General features: G+C 46.6%; 1 protein-coding gene across 2 annotated transcripts in view; it reads left to right on the top strand.

Annotated features, from left to right (window-relative positions):
• The window catches only part of Aff3 (ALF transcription elongation factor 3), a 538,593-nt gene that overhangs the window by 464,549 nt on the left and 47,581 nt on the right, over positions 1–26,463 (top strand). The gene's annotated exons all lie outside the window — the stretch shown is intronic.

Genomic DNA, 26,463 nt, shown 5'->3' with positions numbered 1-26,463 from the left:
ACCGGCATTGGCAAAGGAAGGTGCAGTTCTGTGCCCCAGGCGTCCTCAAATGGGAACCGCACCATATGCTGTTGCTCTGGGCACCTGCCACCCTTCACTCTTAACTACCTTGTCTCGGGGAGCAAAGAGAAGCTCCAGGGCAGCCGGGACCACACAGATCGCCTGGCTGTCAGGGGTGGGGACTCTCTGGCTCAGCCAGCATGGTCCCTTCAAGCCTGGCTCTGTCACAGACCCCTGTGGGGACTCCAGCCACAGAAAGTTTTGTTCTTCCCCACCTACGCACACACCTGCCCCCACTCCGCCCTCCTCCTCTCCAGCTTACCTGGCCAGCTCCTTCCCATCCTTCCCGTCACAGCCTAGATGGCCTGTCCCCCTTCACCAGCTGTCCACACGGCAGGCTCCACACTTTTTTTGGTGGCACTCATCTTACTGTAGGGAGTTGCCTCACGCGTACGCGTCCTGCCTTCCCGTGGACAGCCATCCCACCCTGTGCGATCTCGGCCCCTCGGACAGCGCCCGATGCAGAGCTTGAGTACCGCGGGACTGACTTTATTTCTTCGTCTTTTTTCTCATCTGTCAAGGGGAGAGAGTAATATCCCACTGCTCTTCACCTTGCAGCAATGGCGTCAGGCATTACCTTGGGGAAAGGGCTACGGAAAACAAAAAGCTAGTTACAAACAGTATACATCTCTTAGTGATACAGTTGCTACTTAAAAAAAAAATCTCGAACAATCATTAACCCCCATGAGTGATAAAAGGTCATGGTCCCTTTTTACCCTTAATTCTTCACCCCCAACCTAGGGACCACTGGTGGTTTTTCTCCAACAATCACTAGTGGAATGAGGTTCACAATAGCAAGGATAGTAAATATTATAATAAAAAAGCAATTGCAGAAATGGCAGTTTTCATTCAAAATTATTTTTATTACATGGGACTTAAATTATTTAAAATCCTGTCTATACAGAGACTTCCTTGACCTTCCAAAGCTGTCGCCATCTTGGTTACCTGGAGACACTCCCCAAAATTTTCTTCCATCTCTACATGAGTGAACAAGGAGGGGCATCCAAGCAGATGAATAATGGAGTGGGTTATAGGCAGGACCTCACCCCCTCTCAAGATGATTCAGCTCTTCCAGGAAGCTCAGCACTCCGGCCTTCTGTCTCCCAGCCTCGGTGGATCTGAAAAGGCCACAGCTGCAGGAGTCCTCTTGGGATTCCCAGACTGATTCTAGCTGCAGTCACCACACGCCGCAGTTTGTGCCATAGTGTAACCATGGGTGCAGTTCCTCCTCCACTGGTTGAAACCGCAGTGAGCTAGCGCACCCACTGAGATGGTTGCTTTGAAAACTAAAAACAATTGGTGAAGTTGTGAGGAGTAGAACCCTTGTGTATTGGTGGTGGAAATGTAAAATGGCACAACTCCATGGAAAACAGTATGGCAGATCCTCAAAAAAAATAGAATAGAAATTCCATATGATCCAACAATTCCACTTCCAGATAAACTCGGAAGAGCTTGAGAACAGGGAGTTGGAAATTCATGTTCATGGAGCATTATTCACAGGAACAAAAAGATAGAAGGAACCCAAGAGTCTCCACAGGGGAGTGGACGAATGAAGTGAGAATATCCGTGCAGTGGAGTGGAGCGTTATCGAAGAGGAAGGAAATTCTGATACATGCTACAACGTGGAAGAACCTTGAGGACATTATACTGAGTGAATAGGACCGTCACAGTAGGATAAGTACTACATGACTCACTTGTGTGAGGGACCTAGGGTAGTCCAGCTCATAGAGACAGGGAGTGGAATGAGCATTAGGGGGAAGGGAAAGGGTGAGCTTCTGTGTGCCAGTGTGGAGTTCCAGGCTAGGAAAACGCAAAGAGTTCTTGAGATTGCATGACAAGGTAAATGTGCTTACTATTTTTGGACTACACACTTATAAAATGGTTAAGATGATAAATTTTATGTTGTATTTTACCACCGTTAACCTATTGGCAGGCAGATGGGGACATGTTTAAAGGACATGGTTTGGACTGGGTGCCACTCTAGGTAATGGTTAATACAGGAATCAGGTTACGAGTGAGGAGAAAGCCAACTTAATCCTGTGCATCACCATGAATACCTGAGGTAGTCAACATGTAGGTAGGAAAGCTTTGTTTTGGCTTTCAGCACATGGTTGGTTGTCCCCATTGCTTTTTAAAAATATTACTCTTCAAAATGTATTTTTTATTTGTTCTAATTAGTTATACATGACAGTAGAATACATTTTGACACATCATACATAAATGAAGTATAACTTCTCATTCTTCTGGTTGTACATGATGTAGAATTACACTGGTTGTCTAATCACACATGTACATAGGGTAATAATGTCCAAGTCATCCTACTATCCTTCCAACCCCCAAACCCCCTCCCCTCCCTTCACTCCCCTCTGTCTAATCCAAAGTGCCTCTATTCTTCCCTATCCCCCACTTATTGTGAGTTAGCATCTGCATGTCAGAGATATCATATTCAGCCTTTGGTTTTTTGGGATTGGCTTATTTCACTTAGCATGATATTCTTGAGCCTCATCCATTTACCAGCAAATGCTATAATTTCATTCTTCTTTAAGGCCAAGCAATATTCCACTGTGTATGTATACCACATTTTCTTTAGCTATTCACCTGTGGAAGCTCATTTAAGCTGGTTCCATAGCTTAGCTATTGTGAGTTGAGCTGCTATAAACATTGATGTGGCTGCATTTGCTGATTTTAAATCCTTTGGGTATAAACTGAGGAGCGGGATAGCTGGGTCAAATGGTGATTCCATTCCAAGTTTTCTAAAGAATCTCCATACTGCTTTCCATAATGTTTTCACCAATTTGCAGTCCCACCAGCAATGTGTGAGAGTACCTTTTTCCCCACATCCTTGCCAACATTTATTGGGCTTTTTTGTTGTTGTTGTTGTTGTTGTTTGTGGGGGCAGGTACCAGGGATTGAACTCAGAGGCACGTAACCACTGAGTCACAATCCCCAGCCCAATTTTGTATTTTATTTAAAGACAAGGTCTCACTTAGTTGCTTAGTGCTTCATTTTTGCTGAGACTGATTTTGAACTCACAATCCTCCTGCCTCAGCCTCCTGAGCCGCTGGGTTACTGCCACTGCCCCCAGCCCAGCATTTTTCTGTTCTTATATTCTTGATAGTTGCCATTCTGACTGGAATGAGTTGAAATCTTAGAGTAGTTTTGATTTGCATTTCTCTAATTGCTAAAGAAGTTGAACATTTTTTCATAGATTTGTTGGTCAGTTGTATTTCTTCTGTGAAGGGCCTATTCCATGCCTTTGCCCATTTGTTGATTGGGTTATTTCATCTTTTGGTGTTAAGAGTTTTGAGTTCTTTATATATCCTGGAGGTTAATGCTCTATCTGAGGTGCATGTGGTAAAGTTTTTCTCCCATCCTGTGGGCTCCCTCTTCACGTAATTGTTTGTTTCCTTTGCTGAGAAGAAGTTTTTTAATTGATTCCATCCCATTTATCAATTCTTGACTTTACTTCTTGTGCTCTGGCCCTGTGATGAGCCAGCACACCAAGGCAGAGGGTAGAGGGTGGAGCATCTCGTGAGGGCTGGGAAGTCAAAGAGAGAGGCCCAATCACCCTTCAAGGACACGCCCCCAGTGACCTAACTCTTCCTCTAGACCCCACCTCTTAAAGGCCCCACCACCTCCCAGCAGTGCCATGTGCTGGGAACCAGGCCTTCAATATATAGCCCTTGAGGGCCTCAGAAATCCAGCTGTAATGCAGAACTTTTAAGGCCACATGTCCAAGCACTCCCACAACGGTGCTGATCCATCTTCTATGTCCTGCTTGGCCAGCTTCCCAAAGGCAACCCACAGTACTTTCCTATCTCCAAGCTTTAATTAGGACAACTTGAATACCCCTGATCCAAAATGCTTGGAACCAGAAGTGTTTGGAATCTCAATGTCTTTTTTTTAATTTTGGAATTACATATAATGAGATATCTTGGGGGTGGGCAAAATTCATTTCTGCTACCAATACACCTTGTACCTGAAGGTAATTTTGTAGGTATTTTTTTAATAATTCTGTGCATGAGACAGAGTTTCATGGTGTGGAATTTCCACTTATGGCATCCTATTGGCACTGAAAAAGTTTTGGAGTTTGGAGCACTTCATGCAATGAGTGTGCTGGAAGATCGTCTGCTGGAAATCTTAATAAAACCATGGGAGAGGCAAAGCTCCTAAAAGGGAAGAGTCTCTGTGGGCTCTCCCATCCCTGATGGTCTCATTTCTGAGGTGTTGGGCTACTTGCCCCCATAAGCAGCTTCCAGAAGGGAGCAAATGGTGACATTTGCCCCAGGCAGCCAGCTTTCCCAGTCTCTGCCTTGGTTATGGGCAGAATTCTGTGTGTCTCCTACACAAATTCTACACCAAAGCCCTGACCCACCATGCCTGGTATTAGGAGGTGGGGTCTTTGAGAGGTCATTAGATTTAGTTAAGCTCATAAGGATAGAGCCCCCGTAACAGGATTTGCATCCTTCCAAGAAGAGGAAGACAGACCAGGGCACTCTGTGAGCATGCACAGAGCAGCCCTGCAGGCACACAGCAAGATGGCCATCTGCATGCCAGGAGGAGGGCTCTCACCTTGATCTTGGACTTCCCATCCTTCACTTCAGGGATGAACTTCGGTGGCTTAAACCACCTGGTCTATGGTCCTTTGTTACAGCAACCTGAGCAGGCTGAGACACCATCGTACCTGTCCTAAAACAGGCAAGCTGCATCCAGGTCAATAGCAAAGTCTACATGCTGTGTTCTAAGGGCTGAGTGGTAGAGCACTTGCCTGGCATGCACAAGGCCCTGGGTTCAATCCCCAGCACCACAGAAATAAATAAAATGAATAATCTGGTGTGCAGCATATGGCTTTCCAAAGGAATTTTCTAGCTTTAATGTAGTATATGAGTAAAATTGGCAACCATGACAGACTTGTGCTTGGAAAATGGACCCTGAATTAGCAGACCCCACTTTCTTTCAATAAAAAACCTTGAAGAGAGCATGTCCTTAGTAAACACCAACTTCATTAACAACTATGGTCTGTTGAATAAAGTAACATCCTCCATTGTCTTATTATCCAGAGGCAACAGAATGTAGCTGAGGGTGCGTGGCACTCGGCTGGTTCCCGCACACTGAAGAGCCCCTCTAACTCAGCACCTGCCTGAAACCAATGCACTTGGTACACATTTTAGTAGAAATTCTCATCTTTTCATGTGACCACTGTAGAATTCAAAATTAGCTGCAGGGTGTTTCAGTTATCAAGACATAAACAGGTTTTATTTCATTGGAAAAGTGGTCACATCAGTCTTGCCTTTCATTCCTTTCAACTCATCCAAAAGCTCTAAAGGAAAGTATTCTGACCCTGAATTTTGTGACTTTGAAACACTCAGTGGATGTTTCCCCACCGCTTCTCTTTCATCTTCTGTTCCTCCCTTCACAATGTCTGTGGTATTTCGCTGCTTTTCAGATATGGCTCTGCATACTTGAAATGTGAATTCCCACGTCCCCAAACTTCCCAGTCTCTGATTAATTGTAATTAATCCTCTCACCTGTCACTCCATCTAAAATCCTGTCATCCAGCCCAGAAGACATCCTGCAAAAACTCAAGTGGGAAATCTCCCACTCATTACTTAATGGCGAAACCATTTCCAGACGTCATTCATCTTTCTTAAGTCACTCATCCACGCACACTCCTCTGTGCTGGGTGCCACGTGTGCTCAGTACCATCCGTTTTTGCACTGCATGGATAAGAAAGGTCACAAACCCACGGTTGCCAGATCTAGCAGACAGAAATCCAGGAACAACAAATAACCCTATGGTGTGAGGAGGTTCCTAACATTGCCTGTTATCAGTGACTCTAAATTCAGATCTCACTGCATGCCCTGTATTTTTTATCTGGCAAGCCTACACAAAGACCCTTAAGAGGACAACATTCAGTAAAAGTATCTGATCTTTGTTGGAAATGGCATAAGAAATGTCACAACCTCGAAGGACCGTATATATACAAATGAGGGATGCAACTCAGATCCAAATTCTGCCTCCCCCTTCCAGAGAACTGCCTTGAAAACTAATTTTCATATGACAGACTCAGGGGATGGGGCTGGAGGTGCCACTCAGCGGTAGAATGTGTGCTTAGCACCTATGAGACCCTGGATGCACCCAGCACCAACACACACACACACACACACACACGCACGCGCGTGCGCGCGCGCGCTAGAATAAGCATCACATTTCCAGTGAAAGCATTACACAGCCATTCCTCTTGGTTTTCCATGCAAGTGTGCGTCTTTCTTTGCACGGAGAGTGTGTTAGACTCTCTTCAGTGCTGGTTGGGCCGCTGTGGAAATTCAGGTGGAGGGGGAGCCAGGCGCAGCTTGGAGGCACCTGGCTGAGCTCCTGCTTCCTCCCTCCCCAGCAAACATGCCCTAATGGGAAACATCCGACCCCCACTTTCGATGAAGCATGAGCTGCGGCCCCCACTCCACACTGACTTCGGGGCGCTATTTCTAATTTGTATTTTTGTGCAAAGAGCTGTCTGTTTCCATAGAGCAGAGGCCACTGAGGATTCCAGGTCTGTTAAAGAGATGTTTCTGTTGACCTGTACTCACAGCAGGTGATGGGCCGAGGGGCTCCCCACTGGCAGGTGGCCCTCGTACTGCACTGCTGGGCTCTCATTAACAAGACTGGGTGGGGGTGACACTCTTTCAAAGTCTGTTTCTTAAGCACTGTTACTCCCTTGGTTATCTCATGGTGTTAATTATTCATTGACTAACTTTCTTCCAGCAGTAATTAATGAGCTAAGTTACGCAATGGAATGGGAGTAAATATTATAATAGGAAAGCAATTACCCAAGTGGTAATTTTCACTCAAAATTATTTTAATTATATAGGACTCCAACTTATTTAAAATCCTGTCTCTACAGAGCCTCCTTTGAGCTTCTAAAGCTGTCAGCACCTGGGTTACCTGGAGAGTCTGGGAAATTTTCTCCACCTGAACACCAGTGAGCAGGCAGCTGAGTAGCGGGTAGATAATAGGCACAACTCGCCCCTTGGAAGACCACAACCCCAGGAGCCTGGGTGACCACCCACCTGTGCACAGGGCCTGTACTTTTAGGGGAAGACAAAGTAGAAGAAACCTGTGGCTCCTGGCAGGACCAGTGACCTGCATGGTCCCCAGGGCCCTGTGCTGAGATGGCCCCCATGTGACTTCACGACCTTGGGTGCCATCTTGAAATTCTTAGAGTTTTCTCTTTGGGTTTGTGTTTTCTAAGTGAGGTCCAACTGTTCAGTGGCACGTGCACCAGGACACAGCCTCTGCTCACGTGGGCTGCCTCTCGGAGGCCAGCTCCCTCGCCCAGTGCCCTGGCCCCAGCCAGCCTTCCTCTGTCCACCCTCGTGGTGACTAATGCCACTCTGCAGCTCTGACAGGGGCCGGGTGTGTGCCAGCCTAGGGTAGGGCACCTCTGCCAGGGCATGACAGCAGCGTTTTGCCTCAGACCCGCTGGGCAATGGCACATCCAGTGGGCGGCTGGGTGGGGTGAACCACCCGCAGCCCTGATCCAGAAGCTGCGCGCATTCCAGTGCCTTTCCTCCCAGGTTGGTTGGGCCCCTGTGTGGAGGTAAAGGAGGGTCAGGACACTGAAATCTGGAAGCCGTGGCTCCACGGCCCAGGGAGGTGATTCCCGAAGTGTGAGCCCTGAGCACAGCAGGGCTTTTACTTTTATACATAAGCAGGTTTGGGGCGCATCAAGGCAAGGGAGTTGGTGCAATTCTACTGGAGGTGCATTCTACATTCCTTATGCGGGTACAAGCTTGTCAACAGCCTGGGGACCCTGAGCTCATATAGCATAGGAACTTTTACTGCACTATCTCAAGAGGGATTGTTCTGTCCCCATTGTTTTGTTTCCTGCTTCTGCTACTGTGGTTATCACGTACAGGTTCCTGTTAGCCACTGCAAGCCCTATGGTTAAATGTCGCTGTGCAGAGCTGCTGCGTGTCAGCATGCAAAGCCTCAGCCTGTCGGCCTTTAAACTGCTGGTCTCCATTTTGCTTTACCACACATGGAACACAGAAGTGGCTGGCCTGACTTCTTTAGACCTGGGCAGAGCACCCCGTGTCTGCCCTGGACTAGCTGGAAGGCGACCGGCAACTGGTAGGCACCATGCACAAGTTGCAGGGTGAGGCCCCCAGGTGCCTCTGCTTACCCCAAGAGTATCTAGCACCCAGAGAGTTCCACATGAAATAGCAAATAAAAGTGCCGTGACCAACTAAGAGACCAGGGAGGAAAGAAAGAGCTTATATATAAGGGTGTGACTAACACTTTTCTACTGCTGATTGAACCATGGACTCACATTTGCGTTTCTTTCTGTCCCTACAAATGATGCCACAAGTCCTGGTTCCAGAGCTGGGGAAAGCCAGTCATTGTGCTTATTTGGCATCAGGAAAGGCCTATCTTTTAAGGTTTCAAAATCTTAAGGGGTGTTGCCTGGCACAGTGGTACACGCCTGTAATCCCAGTGGCTCAGGAGGCTGAGGCAGGAGGATTGCAAGTCAAAGCCAGCCTCAACAACTTAGTGAGGTGCTAAGCAACTCAGCGAGATCCTGTCTCTAAAGAAAACACAAAATAGTGCTGGGGATGTGGCTCAATGGCCAAGTGCCCCTGAGTTCAATCCCTGGTACCTCCCCTCCCCCACCAAAAAAAAAATCTTAAGGAGTGTTTTTTTAAAATCCATCTTTCACTTGGGCATTCCAGAGTCCCAATGCATCATGTTCCTTGGCATTAACTGAAGCACACTGACAGGTGTGCCTGCCTCCTGTCCCCTCTCTCTCTAACCACCAGAAGTCTCCTGGGAACTCCTTAAAAAGGAGACGACCTTTGTCTGAAGAGAGTCGTTTTGATCAGAGTTGAGCCACAACCCCCACAGGGAGCTGCCGGTTCTCCTCTCTGTTCCTCTGAGTCGCCTGCCTCTTACCCGTGTCCACCCTGTGGCTCTGCATTTCCTGTCCCCAGGCGTGTGTGCCCTGAGACAGTGGCTGCAACTCTGCAGACCTGGCCCGGCCCCGCCCTGGTGCACCGGCCCTCTGACCCGCTGGGGGGCTCCACCCCACCAAATGCAGCCAGGCTGGGCAGAGAGCTTTGCGGGCCTCTTCCACACTATGGCGGTGCTTCTCCTTTTGGCGGGCGGCTCGTTTCTGGGAGCGGGTTGCTCACATTCTCTGTGGCGGTCCGGCTGGGAGTCACAGAACCCAGCCTTATTGGCACGATACTCAGAATAATAAAGCAAATAAAACCGTATTGACCACACTCCACTTTATTTCAGTCCCAGCAACTTTCTGCCTCACTCCCTCTCTGCTGCCATAAACCGCCTTCCTATGTGCCACACGCCCTAGAGGAACAGAGGCCTGGCCTTCCCCTTCCTCCCCTGACGTAAAATGCCCGCGTTGTCATTTTGGCCTGGCGGGTTGGGCCCATTCCAAGCTTCTGTGTGTGGGTGTCATTTCCAATCAGCAGCACCCGGTCCCAGCATCCCCTGGAGGGGACAGTGGTGCAGAGGGAGCCTTGGGGGTCACAGGAGAATCCCCACTTCCTGTCCTCATTTGTCCACCACGCCGGCAACAGCTGCACCCAAGTTGGGCTGGAGCCCCCTCGTCCCGTGGCTCTCCTCAGAGCCCCACCCAGTGGGTTCTTACTTGAATTGCGTTTGGGTTCGATCCTGCACCTCGGAGGCCTGGCATTCAGAGTCAGCCAGCCTTGGGCAGAGATATTCAGGAGAGTAAACCTGTGTCTGTGCTGAACGCATGTGGCCTTTTTCCTTGTCCATGTTCCCTGAATGATACAGAATGTCAAATATCTACCTCGCATTGACCTTGCCCTAGGCATCATTCTTCATCTAGAGATGACTTAGAGCGGACAGAGGAAGTGCGTCGGTCACGTGAAAATACAACAGCGTTCTACATGAGGGCCGGGGGCAGGTATGCGTTCCGGTATTCACAGGGTCCCAGAGATCTGAAGATGACGACTGTATAATTTCAGCTCCGTGTGATATACAACACGAGTCACTTTCCATCTGTTTTTTCAGTTTGGTTCATTGTCACCTATCTTTGCAAATAGAGAGACTAGTTCGTGCTGGGCTTTATAAAATTAAATGAAGGGTAAAGAGTTCCATGCCTGGTCTGAGGCTGCTTCACCTTCCCACTACACACCCAGCACCTGTGAATCCTGGTGTCTCAGTTTTCCTCTTTTCTGCCCCTTTTGCCTAGAATTTACCCTCTTCTGGAGGAAGATTTGGAGATAATTCCTACTTGGTATTTAGAGCCCCGTGGGTCCCACTGCCTCCAGAGACTCATTCCTGAAACTTCAGCCCTCCTCCCTCTCCCCTTGGTCTCTAAAGAGAACTAAGAATTAGATAACAGAATTGGGTACCTGTTATTCCCTATCTTCTCTTTTGTTTTGTTTGTTTTTTTAGGGAGGGTACTGGGGATTGAACCCAGGGGTACTTAACCACTGAGCCACATCCCCAGCCCTTTCTTATATTTTTTTTAGAGACAGGGTCTCGCTGAGTTGCTAAGTGCCTTGCCAATCTGCTGAGGCTGACTTTGAACTCCCAATCCTCCTGCCTCAGCCTCCCAAGTTGCTGAGATTACAGGCATCCCTATCTTCTCTTGAACATTCCTCTAGACCCTCCAACCATGAGGATGTGGGTTAACCCTGTGCTTCCTGCCATGACTCCTCTCAGAATAGTGCCAGTAGAGAGTACAGCCCAGAAGTGTAAGGCAGGGAGTGTCAGAAGTCTCAAGTGGCAGAAAAATTCTCACCGACCTACAACTAAAATCAAAAGTGCTCTGGGTGAGACCAGCAGCAGCCTTATCACTTGAAATCACTTTACGTACAGCCAGACACAGGAAGCCTCCACCTGTGACATGGTACCGGGTGTCTCAGAGGCTCAGAATGGTCCTCCCTCAGTGCCCACTGGCCCCGCCCCATGGACGCCAGCATCGGTGAACTCTCAAGTCCTCCGTGTAAAGGGGCACAGTATTATCATAGCACCATCCTCCCCCGTGCCTTAAGTAATCTCTAGACTGCTTCTAACACCCAGTACTATGCTAGTGCGCTCTCAGCTGTTGTAACCCATAGTCTAGGGACTAAGGAGGAGGAAAGTGTGTGAATGTTCAGTTTTGATCTGTGTTGGCAGAACCCACAGGTGCAGGGCTGACTGCTTCCTGGTGCTGGGGATGTCTCTTCATTACCTGGACTCCTGGAGGTAGTGGATTCAGGAAAGTGGCCTATGCTCAACTGTTAGCCAATATTACTGTCTACAAATTTAGGAAGAAAACTCAAGTCGCATGTTACAGTCAACTCAGGATTAACTAGTGAATCACCCTTGACTCTCACCCCAGTATTAATCTGGTCTTTTCTTGGCTGCCCCGAGTTTTTCAGCCTGTATGGGGAAAATGAAAAGAATTAAAAATGTAAATTGACATGATTTCTAGTTAGAAATTCTGGTATTAGTTCTAGAGATAAGTAAATAAAATGAGGATCATTAGATTTTATTAGTTTTTTTTACTTATTTACGGCGGACTTATTGAAGGCTCTTAAAAGTGAGAGGGGCCTTAGAAATCATCCAGTTCAAGCCCACTTCTTAAAGGATGAGGAGTTGAAATTATTAGCAAAACCAGGTCTAAAGTCCAGGTGTGCGTATGCCTAGGCTGAATGACTCTTCCCTGGAATCTTGCCTGGGCTGGCCTGTCTTGCTCACCGTTGGTCATTGTCTTAGTCTGTTTCTGTTGCTATGACGAAATTACTTTATAAAGGAAAGAGGCTGATTTGGCTCACGATTTTGGCAGCTGGGAAGTCCAACTGTGTGGCCCCAGCATTTGGTGAGAGCCCTGCCCCCGCTGCATCGCAACAGGGGGGCCAGGCAGGGTGTGCAAGCAAAGAAGCAAGAGGCCAGAGAGGGGCCGGCCTTGGTCTTCTGTAACAACCCACTCCCACCATAACTAGCCCAGTGCTTCAAGCATGACATTCAACCCTCCCAAGTGCAGACCCTCATGAGCTAACACCCTCCACTCAGCTCCCTTTAACAGTCTGCCGCCTCTCAGCACCGCCACACTGACAACCAGGCTGTCCACACCAGGAGCCTCAGGAGACACGCCATGTATTGGCCAGAGCAGTCGCAGAGCCGGCAAATGACGGTTCGGTTGGTCTCCTGTGTCTGGGGTCTCATTAATGCAACTGCTGGGGTGAGAGAGACGTCTGTGGCTGCCTGTCTGGTGGCACCTCCCACTTCCTCACCAAGAGAATCCCTGTTGGGCCCACCCTGCCGTGAGTGAGCAGGTTCCTGGAGGGTTGGTTCCTTTCCAGTGCCCAGGAGTCTGAGCCAGGGATGGTTCTTATTACCCCTGTACAGACCTGGTTTAGTCGTGGGCATGTGAACGAGGCGAGAGCTGCGTAGCAAGGAGGCCAGATTGGAATAACCTCTCACGGGACACTGCTGCCTGGGTGCAGTAACTGTGGCCGCCGTCTTGGGGCAGCAGGGATGGGCAGCCTGAATGCTCGCCCCAGATGGCAGTGGGGAGAGATGGAAGGAGCCTGGGTCCTGGTGAGGCCGGGGAGCCTGTGAGTTCACCAGTCCTGGGAACGTCCCTCCCTGGGGCCTCTGATTTTGAGCCGCGCACATCCTCACTGTGTTCACTTATGTTAGTAGCAGTTCCTGTTCTCTGTCTCCAGACTCGGCCTGTCAGGGATGCTCTGTTACACAGCCTTTGAAAAGGCCTGAGGACCAGCACTCCTGCAGAAGGCGCTGGGTAACACGGTACTCGCTTGCCCTGAGAGTCCTCACCCCCGGGGCGCCCCCGGCCTGGTTTAGGACAGCTAACAAGATCACAACCTGAGCTGCTGTGGCCCCAAGTCTGCGTCTCAGATGCTGTGATTGGGTTCCATAAAAACCCCTTCCGCTCAGCACGCTGAAGTCGTGTGCTCCTTGGTGAGATGCAAATTAAACACCGCAGGCTGCTGATGTTCAGCAGCTCGTTTTATTTGCTTTAAACACAGGAGAGAGATGGAACTGGTTTGTTCCAAGTGAGCTGGAGTTAGGAGGAGGGTTTTCAGGAGCCAGATGGGTTTTTAGGAGCTGCCATTGCTCTGGGCATTCCAGCCTCTGTTGACCTTGCTCAAGGTCAGTGGTTCCTATAGCTTTGCACGAGTACAACCAGGTTCATGAAAATAAGCACGGTCTCGGAGAGGTCTTGTTGAAAGGCCCCTTCACTGTGTGGTCTGGGAAAGCCACACCCTGCCCCTGTCCCAGTTATGTCCCCCTCAGAGAAGGGACGTAGCTTTCCAGGGAAGTTGGGAGCTGATCTCTCAAGTTCCTTCCTGAGTGAACATTTTATAATCCTGCAAAATGGCTAGATAGACATGCAGGTGAGAACACAGGTAAGCCCAGACTGGGTGTGTGACTCAGCGGTAGAGCCTGGGCGTTGCATGCCGAGGTCTGGGTTCCATCCCCAGAATCAACAAAGTAAAAATACATCTTAAAAACTAAAGAGAATCTGAGTAAACTGGAGGAATTCCTACTTGCTAAGCTACCATGTTAGAAGAAACAGTGCAATTATTTTAAAATAAAAAATAATATTAACCACTTTCACTGAGCACTTGCTATGTGGTAGGCATTGACTAAGATCGTTAAGAACATTTTCCCAATTAGTCCACTGAGCAACACTAGGAGTTGGCATTGTTTATTAGAGGTTTTTTTTTTTGTGTGTGTGTGTGTGTGTGTGGTGCTGGGGATTGAACCCAGGGCCTTGTACTTGTGAGACAAGCACTCTACCAACTGAGCTATATCCCCAGCCCTAATTAGCTCTTTAATACCAATGAGGCAGTCAAGGCCCAGAGAGGTGCAGTAACTCCCCAAGGCCACACAACCAGCCTGCAGAGGAGGTAAAATGTCCATTCTGAGTCTAAAATTCATCTCATCTTACATGGCAAAAGTATCTAAATGTGCCTAATTCAGGCCAGAAAAACTGATAATTTACCCCACTTGTTGAAAAGTGTTTTAGTCAGCTGTGACTAAAAGACCTGACAAGAACAGCTTAGAGGAGGAAGTTTATTTTGGCTCATGGTTTCATAGGTTCAGTTCATGTTCGGATAACTCTGTAGCTCTGGGCCCGAGGTGAGACAGAACATCATGGCAGAAGCGTGTGGCAGAAGAAAGCAGCTCAGGACATGGCAGCCAGAAAGCAGAGAGAGCTTTGCTCACCAAGGACAAAATAGAAGCCCCAGAGGCACACCCCAGTTACCACCTGGTTTGGTTCATATCAGTGAGCTAATCTACTAACGCGGTTACACCTCTCATAACCTAATCATTTTGCCTGTGAACATTCATGCATTGTCTCACACATGAGCAATTTGGGGACACCTCATATCTAAACCATAACAAAAATGTTTTCCCAGAGAACACAGGTTAGCTGCAGGAGTCCGAGATTTGGTGTGCAGCCTTGGGGAAGCCAAGGAACCACCCTGCTCTGCCTTCTAGAAGGTAGACATAACTGCAGCTGAACTGCCTACTTCATAAACTTATTATGAAATTAATGGGAGGAGTTTGAAAATGCTTTGAAAAAATTTTTAAAGAACCATATAAATTTAAGAACCCATTGCTGCTAAAAGTCATCAAAGGACAGATGACAAAAGAAAAGATGGTAGGCGAATGGTCTGATCTGTGAGTCTCACCTCAGTGAAGCTGTTCTTCAAAATGTAGTCCAGGAGCTGGGGTTGGTTGGGTTATAGAGTTCCCATGAGGGCAGTAGTTCCTATCTCAGGACAGAAATGCATGTAAATAAATGTAAGAACCCTATAAATAAGTCATGAGTGGCAGCCTGTCAAACAGACCAGGGCTTTAAAAGGCCCTGGCTGCTTCAGGGTACAAGAGGGGCTCTTCCCAGCAGAACCTCTTTCCTTGAGGACCTTTGTACTGAAACCCGGGACTCACGGCATGCGGGAGGTTGTGCAGATGTCCCAGCAATGTGACCTCTCCCCTAAGAGCCGCGCCGGGGATCTCCGTGCTGAGCAGAGTTTAGAAAGAAGCAAGTGACCGTGGCCCAGAATCCCAACCTGTTGTCATAGACCCCACAGCTGAGAAAGAGTCAAGTGGGGACATTTCCCAGCCACATCCAGCAGCTGCAAAGTGAGGGACAGACATGGGAGGACACAGGCCTGCCTGTGTCCTGTGAGCGGGTCAGATGAAGCACTGCTAAGGTCGTTCGTGGGGGCAACCAGCCACGGTGGCAGCAGAGGGGGAGCACACGGTGGCCTTGGATGGTCTTCCTGCCTCCTGCCGGCCAGCACAGCCTCTGGAGGCCGGGGCCCTCCATCCCAACACCCTGGGTCCCCTCCCTCCATATTCTCAGCTCCCTCTGCCAGGGGTGGTGCTGCCCTAGCAGGTCTCTCCGGGTTTCTGGCAGATGGGCCCAGGCCACCTCGCAGCTCCTGCCCCCACTGCCAGGAAAAGGGTGCTGGCTTTCCCACTCTGGGGTGCCATCTGGGCCAAGAAGGGCTTTTCATCTCAGTGTCTTTGTGGCACCACCCACCTGAGTGCAGGAAGGCACTTGGTGTCACCAAAAGGCAGATGCTCAGAAAGTGCCCAGGACAGGAGGGAAACATAGCTGCAGGTTGGTCTTGCCTGGCTGCGCAGGGCAGAGGTGACCTGGCCAAACCAGCTGAGGGCTTTCAGAGGTGCCGTCTGCAGGGAGACAAGCCCAGCATTCCCAAGAGCCCTGGCCCATCTCATCTCCCAGCTTAATTCACGTCCATTACACAAACAAGCCACAGAACTTTCTCTGCACCCCCAGTGATATTTACAGAACCCCCCCAATGCATCCATCTGAAGGCAGGACCGGAGGGCTCGGCTCCATGTGAAGACTTTGTTTCTGAGACACAGACTGTTCTCTGATAGTCCTTGATTATTAAATACTATATTAGAAACAGAAAAAGTGCCAACAAGCCCAAAGATGTGTGGGGAACCCATGAGTGAGCATTACTGTATTTTTCCTTAATTTGTGAAATGACTCTCTCTTTGGTTGGACACATCCCGAAGTGCTTAAGTTGTAATTTGGACTTGAACTCCTCATTCCCTGACAGGACTATACAAATGGTCCCGTGGACTGAGCAGGAGGACCTCTGGACTCTGGTTCGTAATGGAAAGAATTCCAGATACTCTGATGGCATCAATATTGAAAGACATAACTTAGATCTAACTTGATGGAACTCCTTTATTACTGAGTTTCTTTCCTGCTAAATGTGGCAGTTTCTGTCATCTTTATCTTTCGCTAAGGCCAGCAGAAGGTTTCTGGGATACACACAGTGCTGCATTAAGTCTTCTTCATGGCCTAACTCCCTTCCCCAGGCCTTTCCCTGGCTGAGAGTCAGTGAACTGTGCCCCTGCCTGACCTCCTGGTCTTTTCCATGTCACCTTCTAAAAGGGCCAAGGCCCCTTACCAGATAGAACCACTGGTCCCCGAAACTTTCAAGGACACTAAGCCATATCCTCTTTTGTTTATTTTGGGACCTCAGTATAATGTCGTCTTCTAGCAAGCAGCAATCAAAATCCCTATCTGACCAGAGAAGGATTTGAAAATCACAACCACCACCTACTTAGAAAATAAAGGAAATAAAAACTCAACCTAATAAGGATGATGGTGTGTAGCCATTGGTATATTCAGAGGCAAAATGATAGCCCCAGTGCTTGTGTTAGTAATAAAAGGAGCTGAAATCAGCCTTCGACTCCAGAAGTTTGTAAAAGTATTATAAAATAATCTGGAAAATAGAAGTTAAAATTCACTTTTAAAATGGACACATACCAATGAATAAATTGTAGAAAAGAATTGTCATTCTGAAAGGTTCTAAGATTAGATGGTTTTACTGGTTCTTTTGAGCTTTCTAGAAATAGTCAAACTCTTACACTAAACTTTCCCAGAACACTATGAAAAGGTAAAATACTCTCCAGTGTATTATTTTAAGCTAAAAGCACTGTGTTACAAAACATGTCAAAGAGCTCCCTCCGCCGGGCATGGTGGTGCATACCTGTAATCTCAGCAGCTCGGGAGGCTGAGGCAGGAGGATCATGAGTCCAAAGCCAGCTTCAGCAATATAGTGAGACCCTAAGCAACTCAGTGAGACCCTGTCTCTAAATAAAACAAAAAAAGGGCTGGGGAAGTGGCTCAGTGATTAAGTGCCCCTGTGTTCAATCCCTGGTACCAAAAAAATAAATAAAAATAAAAAAAATCTCCCTCCCAAAAGTAAAAACTATAAATATATATCAAGACCATCCCTAACTCCTTAAGGAAATACTAGCAAGCTACATTTGATAATACAGTGGTAGAGTCAGCTTCCAAATTCAAGTGGACTTAGGGGAACGTGTACCCTATTAGTGAAAAAAAAAAAAAAATCTTTGAAAATACAGAAGTCTAAAAACTATTTAATCCTCATAATTTCATCATCCAAAAAATATCCACAGTTGACATGTGAGGGTATAGCATTCCAGGGTCTTTTTTTTCCATACCTATATTTTTACATAATCGCAGTCATTCTGCTTTGTAGCCAAAAGACTGGCAGAGAAAGACCCCACCCGCACACCCTGTGAGTTCAGATCAGGTCGACTTATTTAGCAAAGGACATAGAAACGCAGCTGAGGCAAAGACAGGTGTACCAGCACAGGTGCCTGTCGGGGCCTCTGACCCAATCCTGAACAAAACCCAGAGTCAGCAAAGTCCTCTCCTCCCCCGGGGAAGAAGCGACATCAAGACTTGGGTATTCCTGACAGATTCCTGTTTGCAGCTAGCTGGCATCTGGAAAGCTCATTCCCCCACAAGCCTGCTGAGATAATTTTTCACTCTGAACATAGCATTTCATGTACCCACCTTCCATCCTTAATATGCTCATGACCCATTTCCTTTGAGTGGTTTTGCTCACAGGACCATAGACATCCTTGGTGGCATGTCCTTTTCAGCTTTGGTACACATCCTTTTAAAATCTGAGCTTGCTTCCCATTATGAGAAGTTTTTAACTGAATGAATAAATGCGGAATTTGACCTGGCGATGAAATAGGGATTGTAGGACAGACATGGCTAGCTGTTTCATTCATCAGCTTTTGATAGGCTTCACCAGAGCTGGAGGCTGGGAAGATTGACAGAGGGTTCCTTTCCCCTTGCTAAATATCAAGTGGGTGGTTCCTTTTCTGGGATAAAATGGTGTGCTTCTCTCTATTCCTCCTGCTGAGGACAGCTAAAATCTGTGGCCATTACATGTCAAACAAGCATAAGAAGACAGGAAAGTAGAGAGAAGACAGATTAGCTTAGGACTCCAGGCCTGAGGAAGAACACGTGACAAGTTTCTGGGTTTTCTGCTTATCTCAAATAGCTTCAGGTAGATGCTAGATAAGCCAGAGATCTGGCAACAAGCACAGATGAAAAGGAACCCCGGGAAATCCAGCTTTCTCTAGCCAAAGGACGGGAAACCCGTATCTTAGCAAGAAGAAAACCCTAAGCCATTACCAGCGTATTCCAGACAAACACCATAGAAAAATAGAGCGGCCAGCCCATCAGTAAGGGCCAAGTGGGGGTCCAGACTCCCACCTCTGCTCAGTTGTGAAGAGACGCCCCCCACCAGCTGCTGCCGGCATGGTACTAGTAGGAGCCTGATAAAACAGGCAATGTTTTCATGTTTTTCGTGCAAAGTTTTATAATCCCCAAAATGTTCTAAATACAATAGAGATCACTCCTCATACCAAGAACCAGGAAAATCTCAATTTGAATGAGAAAGGACCATCAACAGATGCCAACACTGAAATGACACAGATGTTAGAATTACCTGACACTGCGTTTCAACCCATCATCATGGAATGCTCCGGTAAGCCATTAAGAATATGCATAAAACAAAGGACAAACGGTCTCAGTGAAGCAGTAGAAGGTATAAAGAAGAGCCAAAGGGAAAAATCCAGTCACTGAAATTTTAAAACTTCAGTAGATAAGCTCAATAGCAGAATGAGAAGACAGAGTAAAGAATCGGTGAAATGGAAGACAGAACAATAGACAATAGACATGGCCCAAGATGAACATCAGAGAAAAAATAGGCTGGGGAGGAGGAGAGGACAGAGCCTCAGGAACCTGTAAGACAACAGAGCTAATGTTTGTATCAGAGTCTCAGAAGAAGAGGAGAAAGAGCATGGGGCTGAAAAAAATCATTTAGAAAGTTTCCAAAGTGACGCTGAGTGAAAAATTTGCCAAAGTTTACAAAACACATGAAGATATAGATTCAAAAAAAGCTGAACGAGCCCCAAACAAGATACATCCAAAGAGATCCATGCCAAGACATCTCATAGTCAAACTTCTGAAAATAAGAGGCAAATAAAAAGTCCTGGGGCTGGGGTTGTAGCTCAGTGCTGGAGCAGTAGCCTGCCACGTTTGAGGCCCTGGGTTCCATCCCCTGAAAACCGTGAGAGACGGACACCACCACACATGAGGGGTCCAGCAATTGGAATGACACAGTATTCAGAAACCATAGAGGCTAGAAGGAAGGAGCACATCCCCTGTCAAGTGCTGAAAGAGAAGAACTGTCAGCCCCAATTCTCTTTCCCATGAAGTCCTTCAGGAACGAAAGGCCAGTAAAGACCTGAGATGAAGGGAAACCAAGAGCCTTTGTCACCACAGATCCACCCTAGAGGAATGACTAATGGCAGGTCTTGAAACAGAGAGGGAGTAATAATGATGGTGGAAACAAGAGGAAAAGAGCAACAGAACGAGTAAAAATAAGGGTAATTAATACAATAAACGTTCCTTCTTGGAAGCATCATTTGCTGTGGTTCTTGGTGTATGCAGAAGAAATACTTAAGATGATTGGGGAAGTAAGTCTTCTATACTCCACCCAAATTAGTAAAATGGAAATCCCACTCTATTGTGATGATTACGCAAAATGTAACATCTAAATAAAAGTTAAAAATCTATACAGAGAGATAAACTCAAAAACACTCTTAAGTAAATTCAAAAAATAGAATCCTAAAATACGTTCTAAGGAACAGGAAGGAAGGAAAAAAACAAAACAGAAGGATCAAATAGATAAACATAATATAAACTGTCACCCCGGTGTCGTGGCACACACCCATAAATCCCAGGTATTTGGAAAGCCGAGGTAGGTGGATCACAGGTTCAAGGCCAGCCTAGGGAAGACAGTAGACCCAAGTCTCAAAAATAATCAATTAATGAATTAAATGTCAGATTTAAGTTCTGAATACATGGATAAGTACATTAAATGTAAAAGGCCTAAATTCATTAATTAGAACATATTTTGAAAAAGGGTATTAAAAATATGTAATCCAATTGTATGTTATCTATATGATCAATTCAGATATGGCAGTACAAGTAGATGAAAAGCAAATGGATAGAAAAGATATACAGTGAAAACATTAGTCAAAAGAAAGCATGGATGTAACTGGGAGTCCTTATATTAAATGAAATAAGCCAGGTTCAGAAAGACAGTGCATGATCTCAATCATGGAATATAAAGAAGTTGATCTCATAGAAGTCAAAAGTATAATGGTGATTTCCAGAAGCTGAGACTTAGTGGGAGAGGGGATGGGGAAAGGTTGGATAATGGGTACCAAGTTAAAGATGAGAGGTAGACATTCTGGGGTGCTATTATACCAGAGGGTGAACATAGGTGAGGGTATGTTAACAGTCATTAGGAAGAATGTTTTTGCCATAAAGAAATGATAATTGTTTGAGGATACAGGTATGTTTACCCTGATTGCAATATGACATAACAGATAACATATATGGAAATATCACATGGTACCCCATCAATATACCCAAGTTCTATGTATCGGTTAAATTTATTAAAAGTTTTAAAAGAAATATTGAAGTCAAAAAGGAAAGAAAGGAGTGGCCATACTAGTATCAGATCAAGTCAACTTAAGAGCAGAGGAAATTGCCAGGGACTGAGCAGGACACTACCTAGTGCTAAATGACTCAAGTCCCCAGGGAAACGTGGCACCGTGAGGTGAGCACACCTCCTCTGCTCAGTGCTCTGACTGTCTTGATGTACTCTGCCACAGCAGGGCCAGCTGACCCCAGGCCGGAACCATGGGCCAAAATGAGTCTTTCACCCCTTAAGTTGATTATCTCAGGAATTTTGTCACAGTGACAGAAAGTTGACAAGCACACATTGGAATTTGGGACCTTATGTGGAAAATCAAAATATTTTATAAAACTGAGGTCGTTCCCACATGGCAGACTGATTATAGGCATGGAGGAGAAGTGTTAGACACAGAAAGATGCTCCAGTTTGGCAGTGTCCCCTCTGGGGAGCTAAAGGTTCACTGCTATGTATCATCAAATGTATTTTTGATACCTGGACACCTCATTTACTTATGTAACTTGCTTGGCCCCAGGAGGTGGACCATTCTCAAACTGTTGTATAGAGGGTAGCTTTCTAAAGTCAGTGCTGTTTTATGAAATCCCACGCATCCCCAAGACAAGAGGGAAAAAACATGCATATATGTACAAATTCTTTGAGGCCCTTTCATAGTATACCAAAATCCATTGATTTACACACTATCTTAAGAGTCATCTTTTTTAATCAACATTTATCAAGTATCTATTTAGGCCAGACTCTCTACTAGCACTGGAGATGCATTGCATGGACAGATCAGATGATTCCTCTCCTTAAAGGTTTATACTAACGAAATGAGAAATGTACTAGAGGAACTCAAAGGGAAAACAAGGCCGGTTATGTCTGGGGAATTGAAAACGTCTGGCAGAAGATGTTATCATTGTCCTTTGGTCTTGGAGAGTGAGTAAGAGATAACAGCAGCCAAAAGAAGAAAGGGAGAAAGGACTTTCTAACACAAAAAAATAGCATGTGTGAAGCCCTCCTGGTTCTACAAGCTGTAAGCTGTCAATATCATGGGAAATATATGACGGCCAAGGGTCAGGATGGACCCGTCGAAGTGTAGCTGGAGAGCTGATCAAGGCCATACCATGAAGAGCTTCAAAAGCCACATTTAGGGAGAAATTGCTTCTGGAGTGACATCAGAGCAAGCAGACACATTCACTATAAAACCAAAACCGAAGCTTCTCTGCATTGGCTGGCAGGCGGGGTCTGCGTAAGCGGAGAGAGCCTGTTCCAATGTGAGCAGCCAGCCAAGGCAGGGAATGCCCACCAGTATCAGCTCTGAGGGTCACATCCAGCAACACCTGAGTCTTCTCCACTAACATCGAGCAGCATGTTGCAGCTCCGATGATGGCCATGTCCTCCAGGGCTGCAGCAGACTCAAGAGCAGAAACAGAATCCTGCAGGGCGAGAGGGGACCCAGTAGCCGGTTGCTGCTTGATCGTGTTAGTCTAGGGGTTTATATAACTATTGGGTTGACGCTATTGGTACAGATTTATACTAATCAGGTTTTGGGAAAGTGCCAACACGACTGGTCCAATTCTATGCTAATTAGGTCTTGGAAAGTATCACTGCTGTGTTTAGCCCTTGGGTAAACTCCCTGCCATCTCCATTTGGGTTTGCCCCCACTTGGCATTTTCTTGTCACTGATGGGGCCATGTTTCACCCTGGCTCACCTGGGCCCCAGAATGACAGGATCCACCCAGCTATGGCCCGCATTCACTGTGCACACCAGCCCACCCAAGCTGCCACTCTGCCCCTCGGGGACAAAGGCTTGGATTCAGAACCAATAGGCATACCAGTTTTGCTTTATGAAAGATAATCTATCCCCAGTGAACCTGTTAAAGCCAACTTTTATCATTTATACTTCTAATGCAGTCATGGTCTTAGGTCACCTGATGTCGGTAGAGATGGGACACTGTGGCCAGAGAACTGATGACGGTTTGGAAATCAAATGCTTGTTGAGTTCTTACAGTGAGAAGGAGCAAAATCTTACTCTTTGGGTAATACCAATGAATGCCCATGGAATGCCGGTGCTAAGCTGGGCAGCTTGGCATCCCCACAGTGGATTAGGCAGAGAGCTCGTCTCTAAGTCACTTGTCAGCTAAAAGCTTGTGGATAAACATCCAAAGGCCCCACAATACGTTTGGCAGGCAGGAGCACCCTCCACTGTGAGATCCAGGATTTGTCATGTCGATTCCAGATCTTTTCTTTTATGGTCTGTAAAAGAAAACCTAGCCCGGGCCAGATTCTGAAAAGAACGTGTCATTGCAGCCAAAGGAAGGGAAATGACAAGCACATGGTTTAGAAGAAATTTGGACCAATCCCAAAGGTGCTTTTCAGCCCCAGCCACTCACAAAACCAGCAGAGAACAGTTCATGAAATAAGAATGCATAAAGTAAACAAACCGTCCACAATGGAACTGTGCTTAAATTATAGCAGATGAAACTCAGAGTGCATTTAAAAAATACATTCTCCGATAGGGGAAAAAAGGGGGCTTAAACTAAAAGAGTATGAGAGATGCCTTTTTGAAAGGTGGGGCTCCTTTCTAAAGACTCATTAGCTCAGTGATAGATTCTTTTCCCCTTCGTTTTTCTCAACCAGTAATCATATGTGAACAAGCGCTGTGCTAAGCTTTGGTGACACAAGGACTTTTAGTCCGTGATCAGGGACATTCTCCAGAGTCAGTGGCACAGTGTTCCTGCACTTGGTCCAAGAGCTTGGCAGGAAGTATCCCAAAAATCATTCAAAGTTGTGTCCTCATGTCAACCAGGCTGTGTCATCATTTCAGGAAAAGTTCCACCGAGTTAATTTTTTTAAGTCTCTTCAGTTTGTAAACATGAGTGCCGGTTGGCTCGCTAGCATGTTCAGTTTGCAATTTTAAATATCTAAAGCCTCACATTAAATTCCGACCTGCAGGGATGACCACCCTGGCCTCCTAAGTCCTCATCCTGCCTCACTGCTGCAGCTACCCCAGCAGCTGCGTGCACTCGGGGCAAGAGCAGGCATGATACTGCGGCCAGGATGACCGGCTGTCCCCAAGGACCCATGCTGGACCCGTTGGCAGAGGTGCCTCCATGGATGCGGAGGTAGAGGGGTAGATCTGATCTCACAACCGGCCAGCAGAGTTCTTCCCATATACAAAATCCCACAGCCAGTTTGGACAGATTGCATATTGCTTTTGCACCACAGTGAAGTTGAAAAATCTTATGTCAAGCACTCATCATAAATCAGGGACTGACTCTATTCAGTCCTGATCCCAGAGGCACTGTGAGCCTCTCAACCCTTAGAATCAAAGCATGAAGGAAAATCTAAATTCTTGGCTCGTTCCGTTGTTTTAAAAACAAATAATAGCCATGCCAGTAAAACTGTCATTTTAAGTCAGTTTCCTAATTTAAGGAAGAAAAACAAGGAGTGTAAGGCTTTTCTGCCAATCTCACTCAGATGGGAGGTTCTGTCTCCTGGGGCTGGTGTGTCTGATTACTAAGGATAGCAGTCATGACCAGAAGGCAGTGCAGTCGCTGTTTAATGGACATTCTCCCCGAAATTAAAATGCTGCTTTTCATTAGATATCCATTCACTCCATGGTGGCAGCCACAAGGAGTCCCCTGCCCCTGGCTGTCTCTGCTGCACATACAAAGGCCAGGCACACACAGCCAGCTCCAGGTGCTTTTTCATTGTGTGAATTCAAGTAGGTAGAACATAAGATCAAGGCCACTGACCATCATTTTATAAAGCCAGTCAAATGTTCTCTGTTCATCTTAATGTCCTGGTCTTCAGCAGATGTCATTCCAGTGTGTGGCAGGGAGACAAATCTCTTTCCTCCCTATCGGTCCCCACCATCCTTTCCACAAGGAAGTCGTTGGGCCATGTGTTATTTTGCTTTTCTTCGTTTTTTGTGTTTTCCTCTCCGTGTTTTGTGGGCCTACCAACAGACCATCAATGAGGATCCCAGATGTTCACGTTTGGCCAGGATCCAGTGTTGTGTTTTTTGTATAACTCCATTGATAGTAGCCATCTCCATTCATTCAGCCAACAGGAAGATAGATTTTCATTCTTATAAAAAGAAAGAAATGGCACCATCCCTCGAGTACCAACTGTCCCTTCCCCTCTTCAGTCTCAAGATCCTGGGTTCCTCCCTCAAAACCAGACACAGACAACAGGCCGGTAAAGAAGACCCTGCCGCTCAGGCAGGGCATGAGCCTGCAGATGTGATGCAATGAAAATTTTGGGCAGATGTGGGTATGGATCGGGACATTGGTGGGAAGAGATGAAAATCACAAGGAAGGTTACGTTCAAGGGCCAGTTTCCCCAACCCTGCCGTGCAAAAAGGTGCTTTTATTGTCAGATTTCCTCCAAGATCATTTCTTGTCTTGTGGTTTATATAGAGAAGCACAGGCTCCAGTGAGGATTGTCCTCCTCCCCTACCCCACTCTCAAGATTTATGAGAGTCTCTCCTTGGACTGAGCATCTGTCAGAGATTTAAGGGATGGGTGAGAAGGGCCCTTTCCCTTCTCCAGGCTGCTTTGCACTTGAGGCCTTAAACCCTAATGAACTCAGCCCCCCCACCTTCACTACCGTCCTGTCCTGTTGATGCAGTGGTCACAGTGGGAAGCAGAAGGCAGATTTTTTTTTTTTTTTTTTTTTCTGACTCAGCATGAAAAGGTAATCTGCATTTTCTGGGTTTAACCTCAAAAGAACACATTCAGGTGTGTTTCAGTCCAGTTAATAAAAGACGTGGAAGATGTTGAATGTTATGTAAGTACTGAAATTTTCTTCAATTTGAACACTCTTTGGGTAGATTGTGCCATTTGAATTTCGGTGGTTCATTTATTACCATTGGAAAGTGTTGACTGACTTTTTTTTTTTTCCTGTTGTCTTTGAGTCTGTAAGGACTTTGTGGCAAATTTCAGTGTGGAGATGTACGCCGAGTGTAAATTTGAAATGCTGTTTCTATGAGCCACTTCAGGGTTGAATTTTAAAGTCTGGATAGATAAAAGTGTGGCCACGAGGGACCTTCACTTGTTTAGTAAAGGACTCGGAGAAGGTTGCTGTGTGTCCACCGTGCCAGCCTCCTGAACCACTGCAGTGCTGAGCTCTGGGCAGAAAAAGGAGGGAATCAGATGTTTAATTTTGGGCTGGAGTTGTGGCTCAGTGGTAGACCGCTTGCCTGGCATATGGGAGGCCCTGGGTTCCATTCTCAATGGTGCGTATAAACAAATAAATAAAACAAAGGTCCATTGACAACTAAGAAATATTTTTTTTAAAAAGATGTTTAATTTTGACAGTCCCCAATTCTCCAGAACCTTCCAGCAGCAGGCCATGAGAACTCAGAGCAGAGCACTGTTCCATTCTTTACAGTCCAAATTCTTCACCTCTTTCCTCTGGGGAAAAATAAAGCAGTCATTTTTTCACCCTTTGCAAACATTTCAAGCGTTTGGGACCTCCCTGCAAGTAGGTGGCTGGAATCAGGGACAGCAGCAACGGTATCC

This window comes from Sciurus carolinensis, chromosome 13, assembly GCF_902686445.1.
Source record: "Sciurus carolinensis chromosome 13, mSciCar1.2, whole genome shotgun sequence".
NCBI lineage: Eukaryota > Metazoa > Chordata > Mammalia > Rodentia > Sciuridae > Sciurus > Sciurus carolinensis.
The sequence above is the reverse complement of the archived record's forward strand: the minus strand, read 5'-3'. Positions and strand labels throughout refer to the sequence as shown.